Here is a 20,348-nt window from a genome sequence, read left to right as displayed (position 1 = left end):
TGCCACCTTATAAGCTCTCTCTATTTGTGTTATGAAGGGAAAGGGTCCTATACCCAGCCAACATATTCTCCTTCATGAAGAAGAAAGAGACATTTGTTGATATGCAGGGACTCAGGGACCAGATTGCTAGCAAACACCAATTCTTGAAAGAGACCTTGGAATCACCTAGCATGCCTGGTAAAAAAGAGTAGATTCTCTGGGCATGTGGGTGGCTCAGTTGGTTAAGTGTCTGACTCTTGGTTTTGGCTCAGGTCATAACTGGTTTGTGAGTTTGAGCCCTGTGTCAGGCCCTGTGCTGACAGTGCAGAGCCTGCTTGGGGTTCTCTCTCTCTTCCCCTCTCTCATTACCTCTCCCCTGCTCTCTTTCTCTGTCTCTCTAAATAAATAAATAAATAAATAAATAAATGAATAAATTAAATAAATAAATAAATAAATAAATAAATAAAATAACAGTAAAAAAAGTAGATTCTCAGGCCCCAACCCAGATCAACAGAATCACTATTTCCTGGGGGAAAGACCTGGAATCTGAATATTTCAAACTATTAAATATTTCTGAAGGGCCTTATGTAATTATTATAGTAAGACAAGTTTGGGGCCACCTGGGTGGCTCAGTCATTAAGTGACTAACTCTTGATATCAGCTTGAGTAGTGATCTCATGGTCATGAGATAGAGCCCCACGTAAGGTTCTGCGTTAACAGCATGGAGCCTGCTTGGGATTCTCTCTCTTCCCCTCTCCTGCTTGTGCACGTGTGTGTGCATGCTCTCCTCTGAAAATAAATAAACATTAAAAAAAATAAGACAAGTTTGGAAAACTCAGTGAGTCTGATCTTACAATAAATGAATGTAAATAGACTCTTAGTAGCAGTAAACTTTGCAGTTTATGTGTCTGAGTGTATATAAAAATGCAATGCATTATCTATCTATCTATCTATCTATCTATCATCTATCTGTGCCTCCCTGAGAGTTTAACTGGAAATTTTCAGTATAAATCCTATGTAAGGATTCTTGAAATAGAACATATTTTTGTTATCTGACCCATTCATTAAAATACTAAATTTTTATTACAGTTTCAACTATAGTAAGCTCAGTTGCAGGGTTTCAGTACCCAGCTCCTGTCATCAAACAACAGATACAGCTGGAAATGCATAGACATGATACTCATACTTATTAAAATGAACTCACCTGTCCATTTTAATATGGGGGAGGACAGAAAAGAAATTAGATACCTGAGTCTCACTGTAATACTTAGTGTAAGACACACTAGTATTCTGTGGCTGACATTGGGTTTAAGGGAAAATTCTTCTATTCCGCAATATTCTCTGAGAACAAGACTATGTTACAGCCCTGTATCATACCTGATATTCAACTGATAATACACATTAGAGAAAAAGTTAATTATGCTCATAATCTTCATTTTAAAAGGCAGGGAATTGTTAAAATAACTAAACATGGTTAACACAAAATACTCTTTGATAATTAAAGCAAACAATTGTTTGGAAAATGCAATTATGGCAAAAACTAATTCCTGGATACCAGATAAGTAAGGTACTATTGCATAAAATAAGATCCTTGAACACAAAGTGCTTATAATCTTGGTGAAGAGACAAAGCATGTAGAGACAGGAAATAATTAAAGAGTAATGAAACAGTGCTCTTGTACAAGTTACATAATCACTCTGGATCACACAGTATCCTCATCAATGAGGTGGATATAATAATGTAAGACTCCCAGGGAGGTTTGAGGATTAAAGGGGATAATTCACACCCTTGATAAGTGGCATAGAATGCCACTAACTGAGAAGTGACCAGAGGAAGATGTGATGGCTAAAGATCAACACATTCAGGGAAGCCTTTATAGAGATGGAGAGATTGAAACTTACTCTTGGAGGAAAAAGAGATGAAAATTTGAAGTAGGAGGATCAGCATAGGCAAAGGTGTGGAGGAGAGAACTATCATGGTAGTTTGGAGGGACAGCGAGGAGACCATCTGACTGCAGGTGTGGGTCATAAAAGACAAGGTTGTCTAAGCAAATATACTTCTTTAAAGAGGGTGATAAACATGCCCAGGGGAGAGAAAATAACAATATCCTACCACCCAGAGATAACTACTTTGCAATATTCCCTTCTAATAATTTTCCCTGTGTAAAAATTTTCTTCTGTAATTAAAACATTTAATACTATTGTAACTTTTGTAACTTGCTTTTAACATTACATTATCTGCACTTTTGCATGGCATTACATATTTTTTGAAGAATGATTTCTGATGATGGCCAAATAATACCACATTTTGTGATCTTACTGTAGCTTTATGAGTCGATTATTGTTAGAGTTGTAGGTTGCTGTATTTTGTTCTCTGCTAATATGTAATACTGCCATGAGAATGACTTTAAAAATACTCTGATTTTTTTTTCTCCTTAAGAGGAATTACTGCAAGGGAGGTTTCTTGGAAAAACATACATGAATATTTTTACATTACTGATATATATTGTTAAATTACTGAAAGCTTGTGCCAGTATATTATTTTCACTAGCAGAATATGAGGGCATGAATTTCATTCCATTCTTGGCAGAGAAATTTAGCCTTAGTGGAGTTCTTGGTCAGAAGAACAATCTGGCAATAGTAGGTGGCGGAGGGAGGAGAGGAGATGCTGGAGACGTGTATCAATGCAGAGGTGCCATGAAAGCTACCGAACTTCAGTGGTCCAAGTGAGAGGAGAGAGGAAGAAATCTCCAATACTCTCTCCCCCTTTCTTTACTCTTCTCTTCTTCCTTTTCTTTCTCATCCCCTTCTTTCCTAATAACTTGCTTTCCTCCTTTATTAAAAAAAATAGATATCATCAAAAATTTGTAAAATGTAGAAAATGTAAGTTATATTTTATAGCTTTTCAGCTTTTTTCAATATATCAATTGATGTATTTAATAAGTATTGTCACATATTAAATATTCCTTGCAAAAACAAAAGCCCTTCCTTTCATAGATATAAAGATCTGATTATTCATTTGCTATTGATGGATATATGGACCAGACATTTTCTATGAATTTTTACTATTATGTCTAATGCTGCTATAAATGTCTTTGTCCATACTGTTGCCTTTATTTCTGATTTTCTTCTAGCAGAAAGGAATTACTGAGTAAATTGTATAGATGCATTTTAGATACAGAAACATTTTCAAGGATCAGTAATAGGATTCATCACACACACACACACACACACACACACACACACACAACTAAGACAAATAAAAAATGGTCCTTATGTTTCTAAATTTCAAGAATGAACTCCAACATAGAAATTCCAAATAACTGGTTTTGAAGGGAAGTTGACAATTCAGTTTTGAACACAAAACTATTTCCATTATTGACATTTTGTATCTTATTATAGTATATTAACCAAAATTATGAGAACAATATAGAGATAGCCAGAGTACTATTTTATATTTTCCACACAGAAACATTATTTTTGTAAATAGCTCCCAGCAGAAAAATTGAAGAAAAATACTTGAGATTTCATCTCCCTTATAATTTTATACTCATTCTATTTTTTTGCCCTTCCTTTATGCAATCATTACTTAATCATTACATAAGGAACATATATTAGTGTGATGATCCCTTTTTGTTTGTGAATGAAAGAATAAGCATCTTTTTTAATATAATGTATCCAGTTAGGAAGACCTTTCCCAACCAAGAACAGAATTACAAAACTGGTCCATCTGTTTCCAAAGCTTCCCAAGTGGAATAATGCAAATTTCAGTTTACCCTTCCTTCATGTAACTCAGTTGACCCCATCTTGTGCAAGGCTGTCTTGACTTTCTTTTTCTTTCTTTTTACTCCTGTATTTTTTTTTAACAAAATATAAATGCTTTCTCCGGAAGAAAGAAAGAAGAACAATTTTAAATATTCTCGTTAGTTATCTTATAGAATCACCTCACTGAATCACAGTTGTGCTGTTACTATGATTGTTTGGTTGCCACGACAAAGCTTATAAATAGATTTGCCTATTCACTAAGACCTGTTTGTTTTGAAGGACTAAGTTGGAGTCAAAGAGTGGGTGATGGCTTCGCTGAAATACATGATCTCTATCCTCTCCAGAGCTTTCACCTGCTGAGCTAGTTGAAGAGATCTCTGTGTTTTCATTCTAGTGTGTTTCAAAAGTGTATTTTGATCTGGCAGAGAATAAAAAAAGAGTTTTTTTCCCTTTGTCCATTATTGAAATTGACTGTACTGTCATTTAGTTTCATGGTTTTGAAACAAAACCTGCCTGAGTTGATGATTGTTTTCTGGTGCAGTGTAAATTTTTAGTTAGTTAGTAGGGGCTAGCTTCTTTGGCTCTCACTTGCTCTGAATGCTCTGAATGTATCCATTAAGAAACATTTATTGGATGATTTCCATGTGCCAGATACTCTGTTAAGGGCTAGGCATGTGGCATTAAAAAAAATGGACTTGGTCCTGGTCTTCATGGACTTATAGTTTACAGGAGAGAGAGATAGTAGGTTAAGGGGTACAGAAATTAACATACAATTATAAAGAATTATGAATACTATAAATCATACACACAATTATATAAAGTATATGAAAGAAAACAAGGTCCAATCTAAAGCCCTGAATCATAGATCAACAGTGAGAGACACGGAAAGTTCAGTTAGGATGGTATGGCAACATTTCAGGTTAGTAATCTAAACTGCTGTTGCAAGATGGAGTAGGTTATTTACATTTTATTTTATTTATTTATTTATTTGGTATTTTTATTTTTTAATTTACATCCAAGTTAGTTAGCATATAGTGCAACAATGATTTCAGGAGTAGATTCCTTAATGCCCCTTACCCAGTTACTCATCCCCCATCTTTCAACCCCTCCAGCAACCCTCTGTTAGTTCTCCATACTTAAGAGTCTCTTATGATTTGTCTCCCTCCAAGTTTTTCTATTATTTTTGCTTCCCTTCCCTTGTGTTTGTTCTGTGTCTTAAAAGTCCTCATATGAGTGAAGTCATATGATATTTGTCTTTCTCTGACTAATTTTGCTTAGCATAATACCCTCTAGTTCCATCCACATAGTTGCAAATGGCAAGATTTCATTCTTTTTGATTGCCGAGTAATACTCCATTGTGTATGTATGTATGTGTGTGTGTGTGTGTGTATATATACACACACACACAAATACTCCATTGTGTATGTATGTATGTGTGTGTGTGTGTGTATATATATATACACACACACACAAATACTCCATTGTGTATGTATGTATGTGTGTGTGTGTGTATATATATATATACACACACATACAAATATACATGTATATATATATGTGTATATATGTATTATATATATGTGTATATATATATATATTATATATATGTGTATATATATATTATATATATGTGTATATATATATATATTATATATATATGTATATATTTATACCACATCTTCTTTATCCATTCAACCATCGATGGACATTTGGGCTTTTTCCATACTTTGCTATTGTTGATAGTGCTGCTATAAAAATGGGGGTCATATGTCCCTTCGAAACAGCATACCTGTATCCCTTGGATAAATGTCTAGTGATGCAATTGCTGGGTAGTAGGGTAGTTCTAGTTTTAATTTTTTGAGGAAACTTCACAGTGTTTTCCAGAATGGCTGCACCAGTTTGCATTCCCACCAGCAGTGTAAAAGAGATACTCTTTCTCAGCATCCTCACCAACATCTGTTGTTGCCTGAGTTGTTAATATTAGCCATTCTGACAGGTGTGAGGTGGTATCTCATGGTGGTTTTGATTTGTATTTCCCTGATGATGAGTGATGTTGAGCATTTTTTCATGTGTCGGTTGGCCACCTGGATGTCTTCTTTGGAGAAGTGTTCATATCTTTTTCCCATTTCTTCACTAGATTATTTGTTTTTTGAGTGTTGAGTTTGATAAGTTCTTTATAGATTTTGGATACTAACCATTTCTGATATATTGTTTGCAAATATCTTCTCCCATTCTGTTGTTTCCTTGTTGATTTTCTGTTTAGATGATCTGTCCATTGTTGTAAGTGGGGTGTTGAATTCCCCTACTAGTATGGTATTATTGTCAGTGAGTTTCTTTATGTTTGTGATTAATTGATTTATATATTTGGGAGCTTCCCAATTTGGCACATAAATGTTTATAATTGTTAGGTCTTCTTGGTGGATAGATCCCTTAAATATGATATAATGACCTTTTTCATCTCTTGTTACAGTCTTTATTTTATTTATTTTTAATTTATTTTTAATTTTTTTAATTTAATTTTTTATTTTTTTACAGTCTTTATTTTAAAATCTAGATTGTCTGATATAAGTATGGCTACTACGGCTTTCTTTTGTCAACCATTAGCATGATAGATTGTTCTCCATCCCCTTACTTTCAATCTGAAGGTGTCTTTAGGTCTAAAGACCTAAGGGTCTTTTGTAAAAAGCATATAGATGGATCTTGTTTTCTTATCCATTCTGTTACCCTATGTCTTTTGATTAGAGCATTTAGTCCATTGATGTTTAGAGTGAGTACTGAAAGATATGAGTTTATTGCCATTATGTGTCTTGCAGAATTGGAGTTCCTGTTGGTGTTTTCTGGTCGTTTCTAGTCTTTGCTTTTGGTCTTTTTTTTTTTTTCATCTTTTCTCCCCTCAGAGAGTCCCCCTTAAAATTTCTCACACAGCTGGTTTAGTGGTCACAAACTCCTTTAATTTTTGTTTGTCCGGGAAACTTTTAATCTTTCCTCCTATTTTGAATTGCAGCCTTGCTGGATAAAGAATTCTTGGCTGCATGTTTTTCTGATTCAGCACTTTGAATATATCCTGCCACTCCTTTCTGGCCTGCCAAGTTTCTGTGGATAGGTCTGCTCCAATCCTGATCTGTTTCCCTTATAGGTTAAGGCCTTTTTTTTTTCCCTTGCTGCTTTCATGATTTTCTCCTTGCCTGAGTATTTTGTGAATTTGACTATGATATGCCTTGTGGATGGTCAGTTTTTGTTGAATCTTATGGGAGTCCTCTGAGCTTCCTGGATTTTGATGTCTGTATCTTTCCCCAGATTAGAAAAGTTTTCCACTATGATTTGCTCACATAACACTTCGACCTCTTTTTCCCTGTCCTCATCTTCTGGGACCCCTATGATTCTGATGTTGTTTCTTTATAATGAGTCACTGCTTTCCCTAATTCTTAAATTGTGCTCTTTTGCCTTAGTCTCCCTCTATGTACCTTAGTTTGTCCACTATATACCTTATTTGCTGCTCTGCCTCATCCATATTTGTTGCCATGGCACCATTTGAGACTGCAGCTCAGTTATAGCATTTTTTATTTCATCCTATCTTTGTTTCTCTTATCTCCACAGAAAGGGATTCTCATCTATTTTCAAACCCAGCTAGTATTCTTATTATCGTGATTCTAAATTCTGGTTCAGACATCTTGTATGTACCTCTGTTGATTAAGTCCTTGGGTGATATTTCTTCCTGCTCTTTCTTTTGGGGTGAATTCCTTCATTTCATCATTTTGAAGGAAGGAAAGAATTAACAAGGTCAAAAATCTTAAAATTAAAAAATTAAAAACAACACACACACACACACACACACACACACAAATAAAATAAATGATGCTAGATCCTAGGTGTGCTTTGGTCTCATTTAAAGGAGCTTGATACATTAGAGAAGAAAATGGGGGGAAAAAAGGAAAAGGTTTGAAAATTTGAAAAAATGAATACAATGAAATAAAGTAAAGTGAAATGATGGAAGTAAAATAGATTTTGAAAAATTTACAAAAAGTAAAAAAATGGTAAAAAAATTAAGGAAAATAATTTTTAATAAAAATTGAACATAAAAATAAATTTTTTCTCTTTCTGCATTTAAGAAAATGAAAAGAAAAGAAAAAGAAAGAAAAGGAAATTGAATAGATGGACTAGTGAACAGACTGAAATACGATTGAAATTATATCATTTTCCTCTAGAAGTCAAACTATGAAGCACTTTATAGTCTGCAAACTAAGCAGGCAGAGAGACTTGTGGTGTTCCTGAAGAGTGAGGTTGGCTCAGTTGAGCGGGCTTAGTGTAACAGCTCTGTTCCTCACTAGATGGTGCTGGTTAGCTTACTGGGGTGGATTGTTGTGGCGCTTGTAGGTGTGTATGCACATGTGTGGGAGGGGTGAAAATGGCATCACCCAGCTACCCAGTCTCTAGAATTGTAACTCTGTTCTCCCTGATCAGCAATTGTGCACCCATTCTGTGTCTCTGGCTTCCGTCCACTTACACTGTCTGTGACCAAGCCGTCAGGTTGCCAGGTGGCATCTCCCTGCTGAGTTTTATCTCGGATGCGGCTGTGTTTTCTGGCCCCTCAGTCCTGAGGGACTGCAGCTTTGAACTGTTCTGATCCTCTGCAGGAGGCTCTCACTGAGCAATGGCTGGGTGCTGGCCACACCCAGGAACATTCTTGGGACTGTGCTGCTGCTGATGCCCAGAGACTGTGGCTGGGCACCAACCTACCTCAGAAAGCATTCATGAGATTGTGTAGCAGCAGCGTCTCAAGGATTATGGAAAATCACAACACATATCTGGCACCAGGCTTCACCCTTAATGACCTTGTTCCAGCACCAGTGAATGTGGTTGTTCTTCAGGGTCCACTGGGAACTTTGCCTGTGGGGTGGCTGCACAGCCTCTACCAAACATCCTCCCAACAGGGGAACCGCCTCTCCCTGTTTGCCCCAAGGACCCCTGGACCTCACTCTGCTCCTGGGGATTCACCCTTCCCACCAGAGCACCACCAGGTATTGAGCTGTGGAGTTTCAGACTCTGCATTCCCCCTGTTTATAGAGTCTTAGTGGAATTTAAACCCTCTCTTTTCTCCTTTCTCCCTTTTTAGTTCAGTCCCTGAAGCTGTTTCCGCTTTTCCACTTTCTCTCCACCTGCTTTTTTTTTGGGGGGGGGGTGCTTTTCCTGTACTCTCCCCCATCTCCATTCTTTCTCTGCACACAAAAACAGCTCCCTGCCTTCTACAGCTTCTCTCTCCCCCAGTTCACCTCTCCACCCCACATACCTGCTGAGTTCTGTGGTTCAGGTTGTACAGATTGTTGTGTTAATCCTAAAATCAGTTTTCTGGGTATACAGGATGGTTTAGTGTTGATCTGGCTGTATTTCATGGATGTGAGACACAAAAAAACTTCCATGCTGTTCCGCCATCTTGGCTCCTCCAGGTTATTTATATTTTAAATTTTCATCCCAGTTTTGGATATGTTTGGCATTCTGTGTCCATATTGGAAAAATGTATACTGCTTTTCTGACATACTGTGCCACTATATGATAATAAACCAGTGTGCTTGTCCTCTCCAGAGTAACTAATAATATTGACCATTTGTATAGGACAGTTTTTGTTGTTGTTGTTGTTTATTTTTGTTTTTTACAGAATCTCTTGAACTGGCAATTACAGCTGACTCTTGAACAAGGGTTAGGGGTATACTGCACATTCAAAAATCCATGTATAACTTGACTTTCCCCCAATTTAACTACTAATAGCCTACTGTTGCCTTATCAATAGCATAAACAGTTGATTAACACATATTTTATATGTTATACATATTATATACTATAGTCTTACAATAAGAAAGAAAAGAAGAAAGGAGATAAAAGAAAATGTTATTAAGAAAGTCATAAGGGAGGTGCCTGGCTGGATCAGTCAGGAAAACATGTGACTTTCAATCTCAGGGTTGTTTGTTTGAACTCTATGTTGAGTATAGAGATTACTTAAAAAAATCTTACAAAAAAGTCATGGAAAATACATTTATAAGACTGTACTATAAAAAATACTCATATGTGGACTTGTGTAATTTAAAACCTGTGTTGTTAGAGGGTCAATTGTACTTCTAAATATACCATGAGTTGGTTAATTTCTCCATGCAGTGCTATTAATATTTTTTCTGTATATTTTGAAGCTATTTTATTGGGTGCATAGAAGTTTAAAATTGTTATATTATTCTGAACACTTGAGTGTATCACTATGTAGCAACCTCTGATCTCTAATTATGTTTGTCAGATTCTGTTTTGGTTAATAATATAGCAACTCCAGGTTTCTGTTTTCCAGGGACAATAGATTTCTACTTTGTTTTTAGGGTGTCTCTTGTAAACAATGTATATCTGGATTTTTGTATTTTCGTCCAATATATCAATATCTATTTTATTGTTTTTAAGTTGGTAAGTTTGGTCTACTGATGTTTTTATTTTTTAATTATTGATATGTTTGAGTTTGTTTCCATCTTTCTTTTGTTTCTATTTTTTTGTTTTGGTCCCTTATATAGCACTATGCATGCAATATTGTTATTCTATCCCAGTGATTTTTAATCCTCTATCAATTAGAATTGCCTGGGAGATTTTTAAAAATATTAATATTCAGGCTCCACCACTAGGGATTCTATTTAAGGCCTGGAGTGGGGCCTGGACAGTGGTATTTTTGAAAACTTATCCAGGCAGTATAGGATACATACTTTTGTATTCAGTTTTATCCATCTCCAAGAATCACATCATAACTACCTACAATGCATGGAGAAGCCACATTTCTGTATTCATTCTAGTGAAATTCTTGCAACAATTTGGCCTGGGACTGGTATTTGCAGTATTTCCATACTGTTCTCTAGGAACTGTCTCCCTAACCTGATTCCCATTCCCCGTTGTCTCATAGCTCCCTGGACCCACATCCAATCTGTATCTTGACAGAGTCAGGTATTTCAGACATTAAGAGTTAGGTATAGTTTAGATCTGGTCTTTTGGCTATGAGATCCTCTAACACCTTAAGTTATAGTGTTGATTTGATCCTGTTAATTTCTCTTAGATTCCTTTCTTTACTCTGCTGGAATTATCAGCTGCCACTCCCTAACCCCACAGCAGATTGAGCATTTGCTTAGATCTGGTCTACCAACCTGCTGCTGAAGATGCCAAGAACATTATGGAAATATCCCTATAAAACCATAGATCATGGTAGTTCTGAGAGGTGGATTTTCTTTTGTCTATTAAAGCTATAGTCAACAATAATGTCCTCTAATCCACTGGCTTTCAATGTGTCAGTCCTGGGCCAGCAGCATCAACATCAACTGAGAACTTGTTAGAAACACACATTCTCTGGTCCTACCCTAGAACTCTTAAATCAGAAACACCGGGCGGGGGGCCCAGCAATCTGTGTTGTAACAAATCTGCCAGCTTATTCTGCTGCTCAGTCAAGTTTGAGAGGCACAGCTCTAATTCAAGAGGTTTTTCAATGTTCAATTTAATTAAGAAGACAGGAAGATTTTCTTTGTAGTGGTAAATGGTTAATTAACAGGAAATCGAGAATGGTACAATTAAGACTCAAAAAGAAAATAAACTATTCAGTGAGTGGTACTGTATTTTGTAATTTTATATTTTAACTTACATTAGACATTACCCCAGTATTTAGGCTAATCTTCATGTTGATCTGTTTTTCTTGAAATTGAAAGCTAGTATATGTATGAAGTCAAGTGATAAGGTCAAGGCAAAAATGGTGAGTGAATTATCTAAGTGAAATGTGGGCTGGTACCAAATTATTCACATCTAACCCTTCTGTACAGAAACAATTATCATGGTCTTTTAAAATTTAATATGGAGTTAAATGCTTTCATTTTTACTTCTACTGACTGGTTTCCACAACAGGAATAACAAGACTGTTATTTATTTATCCTTATGTTATTCTCATTGGGCACTTGCTAGGTATACACCAGTACATAGAGTGTTATGAAATAACTAGACCCCAATGAAGGGAAGATGTACGTCAAAGCCTTCTCTTTGTGAGATTTGGTCCTAGAGAAAAATAAATTTGGGGCTGGAAAAGAGAATAGAGTTTAACATCTAGAATCTCAAATATCATACACTTGTTTTATCTCTGAATTAATTAAAAAAATTGGCTTTTGTCCTGTTACTACTTTCTAAATTCATTTTCCTTTGCTTAAAGTAGCATAACTTTTAGGTATCCAGAGGACTTTTAATGGAAACATGTTCTTTCACTACCAGTAAAAGGGAAAGAAGGGAAGGGAAAGAAGATAATTCAGCCATTGACATTTTTTTTTGTCAAAATCTGGTTTTCATATGTAAAATAGTGTAATATCACACTTAATGAAAAATAACTAAGAGTATGTACTTATAGACTCATGAGCCTTAATAGGGCCCTTGAGGTTGTCAGTGGGAGACTCCCGACCATGTAGAGGAAGTACCATGGACTCTATAGCCACAGAGTTATGGGAGATGGGGGTGGGAGTTGGGGAGGGAGACATGATACTGTCTACTCCAACAGTACGGCAGGGCACACACTGGAGAAATCATGGAGAGCCCTGTGAGTCAGAACAGGCAGGTAAACATGCATATTGGCCATTTCAGGGATGGCAAATGTCTTTGTGATTGGTATTTTGCAAATATTATTGGAGAAAGTAAAAATTTCTTTGGAGATACATTTGATTACAACTCTGTAATTAAACAATAGATTAAGGGACCAGGGACTCCTGTGATGAGCACTGGGTATTATATGGAAGTGTTGAATCACTCTATTGTACACCTGAAACTGATAGTACACTGTATGTTAATTAACTAGAATTTAAATAAAAATGTAAAAAAAAAAAGCCTGACTGCTAGAGCTTCTGGAGTGGCCTTCTAGTTCAGACCTTGTAACTCCCTGAGCCTAGTGGTTTAATTTTCCCAGGTTCTCAGGAGGTCTAATCAGGTGACAAAGTTTCCTATTTTCCATTTTCTTCCAATATGTATAAATGCAAGTGAAACAAGAGCTTGTTGTTCTTGCTTCCAAAATGCTTATAACCTAGGAGGGGACCAAGCCTATCAAAGTACAAAATATCCTCAAATCCTCAAATACATCTACTCATAAACTAGGAGTCCAGTAGATGTTCTCTGTAGGGTCAGGACTAATCTTTTTACATTGGAGGCTTCAGTCCTCTCCATGTATGCTGTTCTCTTCTTTTTCCCATCTCCATTTGCTTCCCTACAGCCTCAGACCCCCAGACCTCTCAAGCAAATTTATCCAGCAACCTGTCAAATCATCTCAATCTCATCCTCAAGAGGTCTCCTAGGCTGTGGTTTCCTGTTTATACTACTCATCAAATCATCGTAGTCAGGGTCTTCTGGAATGCCCAATACTGGCATGATATCATCCTGAATACACTTGCAACAAGTCACAGGCTCTTTCAGGCCCCAAGCTGTCTGTATGAATAAACCCCATGACTTTTCTCCCCTCTCCACCACTTCCTTGTGAAATATACTATGCCATGTGTAAACGGAATTAATGGGGACATATGTGTTAATCTCTTTGGTTTATGTGTGTCTAATTGTTTCTGTGCCATTTGGCTTAGTTGTGTTAGAGTTGTCTTTGATTGTAAGGACTTGGAGTTCAGGATGTGTGTTCTACTTGGCCTGAATATTGCTCAGCTAAGTCCACATGCAGCTGGGTGCTTTATAATGATGGGAAGAAGAGCATTCTGCCTTAAGGTCTGACTTGCATTGTCCTAGAAGGCTGAAGTCCAGCCCCACAGATTTGTGGGCGTATCTATTTTGGTCCAACACAATAGCAGGTTATCAACTACCTTTTACAGTCTATGGAATTTATGCATTGGTTTATGTCTCTAACATTCAATTTTGGATATGTAAAATGGTATTATTCCACTGCAAACACCTGTACAAATGGTAATATTCTGCTGTTCTATCTAATGACAAAATCTGCCACCATGACCACTTAAGCATATTCAAAATGAGAAAGGAAATGCCTCCCTTTATATAATAAAGATTTTAGCTTACATTTAGTCATGGAAACTAGGCATTGGGAGAGGATCTTTTTTGTCTAAATATATCCTTGGCCTTCAATTATATTTTCTATTTCACCACAATGGCTTTTAAAATTCTTCCATGTTCACACCATTTTCCTTTATTTTGAGTTGGCAGGATCACCTTGAGCCCATCCCTCAGCTTTCATCAACAAATATTATCACTTCGAGAGGAGCATAAGTTGGGATAATCTGAGTACAAAGGAGTCTCTCTGAGAAACTATTCTGGTGCCACAGGAATGCAGAATAAGATTGAAGCATGTCCCAGATTAGGGGTAACCAATTTTTTTTTAATTTTTTTTTTTTTAACGTTTATTTATTTTTGGGACAGAGAGAGACAGAGCATGAATGGGGGAGGGGCAGAGAGAGAGGGAGACACAGAATCGGAAACAGGCTCCAGGCTCTGAGCCATCAGCCCAGAGCCCGACAGGGCTTGAACTCACGGACCGCGAGATCGTGACCTGGCTGAAGTCGGACGCTTAACCGACTGCGCCACCCAGACGCCCCTAGGGGTAACCAATTTTAACTCTTTTAACTTCCATAGGAGTTAGAATCCTGGAATAAAGATTAAAGATTTTCCTTTAAGGGTGGAGAATCAGGCCTTCCTCCAAGAAACACCAGCAAGATGTTGTGGAAGCACTGTGGTTAGATCACCAGATACTTGTGATTTTGGGAAATCATTTTGCTACTCTGGGTTTCAATTTCCCCCTGTGTGAAATAAAGTGTTTGTGTAGAGATTTTCTAAGATTGTTTCAAGCTCCACTTATTTGTCAACAAACATTTATGAGTACTTACTAAGTTCTAGGCACCTAAACCAGGGAGATGGAGTCTCCCGCATCCCAGATCTCAGGGGATAGTCTCATATTTAACAGATTGTTTTTGGAAAGAAGATTGCCAATTACATTTAATAAGGATTTTAGGTTAACATTAGCCTTTGGATGCTCCCATCTTATTTCAAGTCATGTTTCTTATGTCTTTTTTCTACTTGTTGGTCTTCCTCAATCATTCCCAGAGGAATACAATACCATGGGCCTAAATCAAACACTTGTCTTGGGGTGCCTGGGCGGCTCAGTTGGTTAAGTGTCCAATGTTGGCTCAGGTCATGATCTTGTGGTCTGTGAGTTCGAGCCCCACGTCGGGCTCTGTGCTGACAGCTCAGAGCCTGGAGCCTGCTTCGGATTCTGTGTCTCCCTCTCTCTCTGCCCTTCCCCTGCTCGTGCTCTGTTTATAAAGTGAATAAACATTAAAAAAAATTAAAGAAAGAAACACTTGTCTTTTAAGGTGTATTGAGATAATGCCAAATATATTTTGTTGTTCATAATTTGTTTTGATGAATTGTGGTTGATATCACCTGCATTGATGGGTGTGATTTAAGGAGGGAGAACAAATATTGTGACCTCATTTGGGTCTTACTGCTGTGTCATAATTATACAGCTGTATGGATAAATGTAGTCCAAAATAAAACAGTTGAAATCTTTTCTCATCTTAGCCTTATAAGAAAACCTTTCTTTAGAATCAGTTTGTTAGACTATTCCTACATAGATTGATCTATTGCATTTAGGAGTGGGTTTCTATTTTTGAGAGCCAATGTGTGCTATTTTCCTATGCTTAAGCAAACAGCTAGGCTTAAAGCTTAATGAAGTAGGAAAGGCATTCAGGAAGAGCTAGAGCCAACATCTTGTATATTTGAACCTGTCTGTTCTGCCAGTGACCCATAGAGTGAAGAGCTGTGTCAGCTAATCATCTAGTTGACCATTGCTGACAGACAAATACCTTGTGCTGAGCTTGGAGGGAATGTCACAAAAACAACAGAAGTCAACAAGGTGACACAATCCCTGTGGGGTTCCATACTTATTTTTCCCACTGCTTGGAGCTGAGCAATTACACAAATGCATCGTATCTGTAAATAACATACACATTTTAAGAGTTTAAATTACTTTGTTTTCAGAAGGTGTTTTTAAAACTAGTTGGACACATATTTTTTCCAATGATGATAATTAGCTGATTAATAATATCATAGTCATCAAAGGAGATAGCATGTTTTAAAAATCATGCAACAATAGCTGAGTGCTTACATGGCTTTAATTGGAACACCTAATAATTATAACCTTGTAGATGCAAGGGAAGAAATGTTTTCAAATGTAAACACAAACACAGAAAACAAAACACAAATTTGTCAGCAGAAGACCGCCTGCTTATATGACTACTAAGCCAGAAAACAGCTGTTTTACTTAATGCATTGTTTCAGGACTGAAGTGAAATCATAGAAGTAGTGGCTTCCAACATTGTTAATAGCAAAAGTCCTATTATCCACCTGCCCCATGATCTGCAAATTTTGAAAGACTTTTTCCCTATCCAATTGTATTTATTAAGTAATTATGAGTTTTTCTATTTTAAGAAGCAAAGACAAATGTAGCTACCAGTTAACTATTGCCATGAATGTGAAACAATGGATTTTCAACACTGAATTGCTGTAATTCCCACTCAAACCAAAATGAATTTGTTATAGATATCTTAGACTGTTATATGGTAACCAACTATGTGATTTCATTTAGACATTTAAAAATCTTGAAAATGGCATATGAAACCCATTGCTACTGTTTAGGAAGTTCTGGAGTTTCAGTGATCTCTTATGAGGAAACTCAACGAACATACAAATTATGTGTGAACTTAATTGTGTCTGATGCATTTAAAGTTGAAGCAGTTTTTCTTCAAGTTTCAAGTTTTTATTTAAATTTTAGTTAGTAGGGGCACCTGGGTGGCTCAGTCAGTTAAGCATCCTACTTCAACTCAGATCGTGAGTTCGAGACCCACATCAATCTGTGCTGACAGCTCCGAGCCTGGAGCCTGCTTCACATTGTGTCTCCCCCTCCCCCACTCAGAATTTGTATCTCTCTCTCTCTCTCTCAAAAATAAATAAACATTAAAAAAAGTTTTTTTAAAATTCTAGTTAACATATAGTATAATATTAGTTTCAGGAGTAGAATTTAGTGATTTATCACTTACATATAACACATCGTCACAACAAGTGCCCTCCTAAATACCCATCACCCATCTAGCCCATCCCCTGCCACTTCTCTCCATCAACCTTCAGTTTGTTCTCTATCATTGAGTCTCCTTTATGGTTTGCCTCTCTCTCTCTCTCTCTCTCTCTTTTTTTCTTTCCCCTATGTTAATCTGTTTTGCTTCTTAAATTCCACATACATATTTATCTTTCTTTGACTGAGTTATTTTGCTTAGCATAATATATTCTAGTTCCATCTAATCATTGCAAATGGGAAGATTTCATTCATTTTGATGGCTGAGTAATATTCTATTGTATATATATACCACACCTTCTTTATTCATTCATCAGTCAATGGACATTTGGGGCTCTTTCCATAATTTGGCTATTGTTGATAATGCTGCAATACACATCAGGGTGTATGTGCCTCTTTGAATCAGTATTTTTGTATCCTTTGGGTAAATACCTAATAGTGCACTTGCTGGGTCACAGGGTAGTTCTATTTTTAACTTTTTGAGGAACCTCCATACTGTTTTCTAGAGTGGCTACACCATTATATATTTCCATCAAAAGTGTAAGAAGGTTCCCTTTTCCCCGCATCCTCACCAACATCTGTGGTTTCCTTTGTTGCTACTTTTAGCCATTTTGACAGGTGTAAGGTGGTGTCTCATTGTAGTTTTGATTTCTTTTCCTGATTATGAGTGATGTTGAACATCTTTTCATGTGTCTGTTAACCATCTGGATATCTTCTTTGGAAAAGCATCTACTCATGTCTTTTGACCATTTCTTTACTGGATATTTTGCTTTTTGGGTGTTGAGTTTGAGAAGTTCTTTATAGATTTTAAATACCAACTCTTTCCTGATATGTCATTTGCAAATATCTTCTCCCATTACAAAGGCTGCCTTTTAGTTTTGTTGATTGTTTCCTTCATTGTGCAGAAGTTTTTATCTTGATGAAGTCCCAATAGTTCACTTTTGCTTTTGTTTCCCTTGCCTTTGGAGACATGTAAGTTGCTATAACTGAGGTCAAAGAGGTTGCTGCCTATCTTCTCTTTGAGGATTTGGATGATTTCTTGTTTCACATTTAGGTCTTTCATCCACTTTGAAGTTATTTTTGTGTGTGGTATAAGAAAATGGTTGAGTTTTATTCTTCTGCATGTTGCTATCTGATTTTCCCAAGATGATTTGTTGAAGAGACTCTTTTTTCCATTGGATATTCTTTCCTACTTTGTTGAAGATTAGTTGACCATATAGTTGTGGGTCCATTTATGGGTTTTCTATTCTGTTCTGTTGATCTATGTGTCTGTTTTTGTGCCGGTGCCATACTGTTTTGATGACTACAGCTTTGTAATATAACTTGAAGTCTGGAATTGTGATGCCTCTGGGTTTGCTTTTCTTTTTCAAGATTGCTTTGGGTATACAGGGTCTTTTGTGATTCCACACAAATTTTAGGATTGGTTGTTCCAGCTCTGTGAAAAATACTGGTGGTATTTTGATAGGGATTGCATTAAATGTGTAGATTGGTTTGGGTAGTATGGACATTTTAACAATAATTGTTCTTCCAAACCATGAGCATGGAATGTCTTTCCATTTCTTTATGTCCCCTTCAATTTCTTTCATAAGTGTTCTATAGTTTTCAAAGTACAGATCTTTTACCCCTTTGGTTAGGTTTATTTCTACGTTTTTGTTGCAGCTGTAAGTGGGATCAATATTTTGATTTCTCTTTCTGCTGCTTCATTATTGGTGTATAAAAATGCAACAGATTTCTGTATATTGATTTTTTATCCTGTGACTTGACTGAATTTGTGCATTAGTTCTAGCAATTTTTTTTTGGTGGAGTCTTTTGGGTTTTCTACACAGAGTATCATGTTGTTTGAGAATTGTGAAAGTTTGATTTCTCCCTTGCTGATTTGGATGTCTTTTATTTCTTTTTGTTTTCTGATTGCTGAGGCTTAGACTTCTAATACTATGTTAAATAACAATGGTGAGAGTGGACATCTCTGTGTTGTTCCTAATCATAGAGGAAAAGCTCTCAGTTTTTCCCCATTGAAGAGGATATTAGCTGTGGGTCTTTCATATGTGGACTTGATTATGTTGAGATATGTTCTCTATATCTCTACTTTGTTGAGAGTTTTTGTCAAGAATGGGTGACAAGAAAGTCAAGAAAGTATTTTGTCAAATACTTTTCCTGCATTTACTGAGAGGATGATGTTGCTCTTATCCTTTCTTTAACTAATGTTATCACATTCATTGATTTGCAAATATTGAACCATCCCTGCAGCCTAGGAATAAATCTCACGTGATTGTGGTGAATAATTAATGTACCGTTGGATTCAATTTTTAGTATCTTGTTGAGAATTTTTGCATCCATGTTCATCAGGGATATTAGCCTATAATTCTGTTTAGCCTATAATTCTTTGTCTGGTTTTGGAATCAAAGTAATGCTGGCTTCATAGAATGAATTTGGAAGTTTTCCTTCCATTTCTGTTTTTTGAAACAGTTTGAGAAGAATAGGTATTAACTCTTCTTTAAATTAAGTCTGGTAGAATTCACCTGGGAAGCCAGCTAGTCTGGGGCTTCTGTTTGTTGGGATATTTTTGATTACTGATTCAATTATTTGCTGGTTGTCTATTCATATTTTATTTCTTCCTGTTTCAGTTTTTGTATCGTATACGTTTCTAGGAATTTATCCATTTCTTCCAGATTGCCCAATTTGTTGAAACACAATTTTTCATTATATTTTTTTTATAATATATAAATTTTTTTGTATTTCTGTGGTGTTGATTGTGATCTCTCCTCTGTCATTTGTGATTTTATTTATTTGGGTCCTTTCTGTGTTCTTTTTGATAAATCTGGCTAGGAGTTTATCAATTTTATTAATTCTTTCAAAGAACCAGCTCCTGGTTTCATTGATCTGTTTTACTGTTTTTGTTTGTTTGTTTGCTTTTTTTTTTTTTTTTGGTTGTTGTTTCTATGTCACTTATTTCTGCTCTAATCTTTATTATTTCCCTTCTTCTGCTGGCTTTAGACTTCACTGGCTGTTCTTTTTCTAGCTCCTCAAAGTGTAAGATTAGGTTGTGTATTTGAGACTTTTCTTGTTCTTGAGGTAGGCCTGAATTGCAATCTAGTTCCCTTTTAGCACCACCTTTGTTGTATCTCAAAGATTTTGAACTGTGGTATTTTCATTTTCATTGGCTTCCGTGTATTTTTTCTTTCTTCTTTAATTTCCTGGTTAACTCATTCATTCTTTAGTAGGATGTTCTTTAACCCTCATTATTTGTGGCCTTTCCGAATTTTTTCTTGTGGTTGATTTCAAGTTTCGCAGAGTTGTGGTTAGAAAATATGCACTGTATGATCTTAACCTTTTTGTATTTGTTGAGGCCTGATTTGTGACACAGTATGTGATCTATTCTGGAGAATGTCCCATGTGCACTTGAAAAGAATGTGTATTCTGCTGCTTTAGGATGAAATGTTCTGAATATGTCTGTCAAGTCCATCTGGTCCAGGGTATCATTCAAAGCCATTGAT

Source organism: Lynx canadensis, chromosome C2, assembly GCF_007474595.2.
Source record: "Lynx canadensis isolate LIC74 chromosome C2, mLynCan4.pri.v2, whole genome shotgun sequence".
Classification (NCBI taxonomy): Eukaryota; Metazoa; Chordata; class Mammalia; order Carnivora; family Felidae; genus Lynx; species Lynx canadensis.
Note: the sequence above shows the minus strand (reverse complement) of the source record.